General features: G+C 37.8%; 1 long non-coding RNA gene across 1 annotated transcript; it reads right to left on the reverse strand.

Moving 5' to 3' along the window:
- Positions 1-2,615: 2,615 nt before the first annotated feature.
- Positions 2,616-3,795, reverse strand: LOC121885950. The gene is made up of 3 exons (XR_006092646.1): positions 3,540-3,795; positions 3,125-3,173; positions 2,616-2,826 (listed from the first exon to the last, which is right to left on the reverse strand). It is a non-coding gene; the product is annotated as an uncharacterized LOC121885950 (long non-coding RNA).
- Between the last annotated feature and the right edge of the window lie 502 nt (positions 3,796-4,297).

Raw genomic sequence — 4,297 nt, forward strand, 5'->3', positions numbered from 1 at the left:
GTCTGTTGTTTCCACAAGTGATGGAAAAGTGAAGGGGGTTAGCTCCAAAGTTAGCAACAATGGGTTCGCCTAACCTGAAGACGCAAAATATAGAAATAGAGAACGGAGAAATGCGTATTCATTGTGTCACTTTTTTCTGTTTTATATCTTTTGTCAACTGGATATTTTGGTTGTTTTTTAGTTCGGTATTTGATGATGACACCTGATGTTTTGTAGATTAAAGCCATAATATGTAACTATTCTGCATTAAAATGTCTAAAAACAACTAGACCTATGTTATATATTTTGTTGAGTTGTGTACTTACATTATCCCAAATGTTTCCAACAATTTTCAAACCCTGAGAAATCTATAATTTCCATAAAAGTAACGAACTGTTTCATTTGGTCGCCTGTCAATGGCATCGTACCCCTCTACCAAAGAGTAAACACGCACAAGATGCATATGGCGGCGCTGTGTTTGTCCGCTACAATGACGTCTACCAAAGAGTAACTTACGCACATACGAGATAATATATCGGCGTTGTGGTTGTTCCACAGAAATAAGTTATAAATTATATTATATATATATTATATATATATATGACTTTTATTCAGTTTTAAGCCACATTTTCGTGATAAATTTGGTCTTTTAACGATATCTTGTAGCCAGAAGAAGGATTTTAGTCATTGGACGTCTGGATCTTAAGTTATCAGAGAAATAAACTGGGCAAACGTTAGCAGCAGCTCGGCTAACAGCCCCTCCAGAAAGTCCGGTGGTCACCAAACATCGTCGGAGAAATATTGATTTTTTTTTTTTTGGGTGAAACAGCTTTAATTAGTATTTTAACGATTTTAATCTGCGTGTACATTTGTTTTTGGAGAGGAGGAGACCTCTACGGATAATTCGGCTCCCGGGAGAAACCGGCTGAACGTAATGGGTCTAAAGTTATAAGAGAAATAAACGGGGCAAACGTTAGCAGCAGCTCAGCTAACAGCCCGTACCGGACGTCCAGTTGTCGCCGTACATCGTCAGAGAAATATTGATTTTTTAGGTAAAACAGCTTTAATTAGTATTTTAACAATTTTAATCTGCGTGTACATTTGTTTTTGGAGAGGACCTCTGCGGATAATTCAGCTCCCGGGAGAAACCGGCAAGAGAGAAAGAGAAATCAACCGAACAAGTGTTAGCAGCAGCTCAGCTAACAGTCCGTACCAGACGTTTGGTTGTCACCCGCAGTACATTGTCGGAGAAACACTGATTTTTTAGGTGAAACTGCTTTATTCAGTGTTTTTACCTGTAATCACTGGGTCCGTTTGTTCTGGAGAGGAGGAGACCTCTGTGGGTAATTCGGCTCCCGGTAAAAACATCCTGAATGATTAACACTGGAGTAATCCTATCCCGGTGAAGCTGGTTATTTAACAACGAAGACAACAACTCCCATGATCCCTTGCTACTTCACACCGTCATCACACTCCGTCTTTTGTTATTGTTTTGATTGAGACCCCTAGCGGCTGAAATTACATATTGTGTGTTTAATATTTGTTTGTTCATTTTAATTTAGCTCTATTATGTCACATACAACACATTTCCAGTAGCAAAATATTTAAAAATTAAAGCAGATCTGAACTGCTTTTTAACTTATGATCAATTTTTGATAATTTTTTACATTTCTTCACACAACACTGCTTTCTTCAAAATTTGTAATGATTTTAGAGCTGAGACGAGAAGTCAGTAAATCAATTAATCAATCACTGATGATCAGTGTATTGTTTTGGCCATTTTTCAAGCAATAAATGCCAAATAATTGCTGGTCCCAGCTTTTTTTCTGTTTTTATAATTATAACCGAATATTTTGGGGTTTTGCACTGTTGGTCAGACAAAATAAGACATATGAAGATGTTACTTTGGGCTGGAGATATAATGATGGACATTTTGACTGTTTTCTGATGTTTTATTGACCAGGTTGTCAGTTTATTCTGTTATGTCCCTTGTCTAAGGAAAACCTGAACACAACATGCAGTCATCTCTCTTCCCACTCCAAAGAATGGTCAGCCGAACAGCAATCAAAGTTCCCAATGTAACAGTTTATTTTCCAAAACTTCAGAGTTGAGAAATGCCCAGAAGAACAAACAAAATCCACTAATCCCAACCCTTAACTTCCTTGACAGAAAACAAAGTTGAAACATAAAGACAAGGCTCTAACCTAACTCCTACCTTGAAAACATAAGAAAAATGATTTACAAAAGAAAAGGGCTTCCCACTCCTACTGACTACTACCTCAGATTTAAATATTTATAGTGTACATTTACATTTTCTATGTACAAATTCACAGGTAAGAAAGTTACTTAACACTTGAGCCAATCAGAGAAAACACCATCTGCAGCTCATCTCTCTCTCTCTCTCTCTCTCTCTCTCACACACACACACACACACACACACACACTGAATGCACACATTGAGGAGGGGAGGGGAGAGAGAGCTGTTAATACAGGAACAAAACAAATAAAGTCATAACAATTCAGAAAATTGATGATGAAAATAATCATTAGTTGCAGCCCCAATTTAATTATTTGTTTGTTCACTTTAATTAAGCTTTATAATACCACATACAGTACATATACAGTCGAAAGGTTCTGATCACTTTTTGATAACAAATAACTGATCAAATGAAAGGAAACGGATGTTGGTTTGTGTGTGTGTGTGCGCGCGTGTGTGTGTGTGTGGGCGTGGCGCTCCACTCACTCTCTTGGCTCCTGGATCCCTGCAGCACTCCAGCTCCCTCCATTACCTCTCATTCCCTCTGCAAATCTCCGGACATCATTTTTCCCATCTCCACCTTCCAACCTCTGCAATAAATCCCATTCCTTTTAATCTAACTCCTTGTGTCCGTGTTCTGCGTTTGGGTCCCCGTTCTCTGATCATAACTGATGGTTGTGTGTGCTGCACATGTTCACTGATACAATATTAGAAAGAGAGATGGTGAAGAGGAAAATAGGTTTGATGAAGAACCATTTAACTTTAACAAGTGGCTGAAATGGCCCACGGGGATATCTGATAGAAATGTCTCAAGATGAAAGAATTCCTCCTTCACATGTGAGTGTGTGTGTGTGTGTGCATGTGGTTGTCAGTGTTCATCTGTCTCACCTGTGGGAAGTTTAGCTGAGCATCCTTCATGTTCTCTTTAGCTTTAGCCCTGGGAGACACAACAGAAAGCAGTTAAAAGAAAAGAAGAAGAAGACAGAGAAGTAACTGCCTAAACTCGTTTAAGTAAACAGCAACATTGCCGACGTGAAACTGTTTTCATATCTTCTTCTCAGTATAATCTCAGACTTTACCCACATTTGCATGCATATAAGGCAGCACACACACACACACGTACATACACACATGTGCCCACAAGATCAAAACCCAGTTTGAAATGACTCCAATGGGATGTGCTGAGATTAAGGGGATTAAAAGTCATGGAGCCCCAGCAGCAGTGAGAGGTAACACCGCTTGCAGCTTTCCTTTACCTGACAGTTAATCTGCCTCTCTGCATCAACACCGCCTCTCAATTTACCTCCTTTTTTTTTCTTTTGTAACACCTTCTGTCACCACAACACTGAACTTTGTCCCCTGACGCTTCCTCCTCCTCCTTCTGTTCACACATTTCTGTCTCTTATCTGCAACTGTTTAAAGTCGAGTCAGGTTTATTTATTTATCACAAATCACAAGTTTACCTCAAAGCTTTTCACATCTGTATCTATACAGCATACACAAAGAACAGAATTGTTATTTTGTTCATTTATATAAATGTAGAAAATAACATTCTGATTAAATAGGTAATAATGCTTTCTATAATAATGCTAGTATATATCAAAATCTCACATAAATGCTGAAATCATTTATATTTCCTTGATAAAGACGTGTTACTTTATGATAATTAATGTTGTGACATTATACAAAAAAGTCCAAACTACTATTTTAAATGTCATCAGTGAAGCTTTAAACTCTGTGAATGAAGTTTTATTTCCATTGTTACTACAAAGAGTTCTGTCTTTACTGCTTTATTTTTGAAAGATTATCAGTTCTGGCATCTTTTTAAGAGGTTTATCTGTAAATAAAAACCTGAACATGCAGACAAAGGAAGCAACAAATCCTCCAAAATAAACAACCAGATACGTGGTTTGATCATGTGACTTCAGAAAAACACAGAGGAGGAGTGTTTTCTAATCTGGCTCCTCTATCAGCAGTAATCAGCAGGACAACATCATCATCTCTCTGTGTTTTCGAAAACCATCACACATCACTGTTAAACAATAATGATGTTTTATGATG

The sequence above is a fragment of the Thunnus maccoyii genome, chromosome 19 (genome assembly GCF_910596095.1).
Source record: "Thunnus maccoyii chromosome 19, fThuMac1.1, whole genome shotgun sequence".
NCBI lineage: Eukaryota > Metazoa > Chordata > Actinopteri > Scombriformes > Scombridae > Thunnus > Thunnus maccoyii.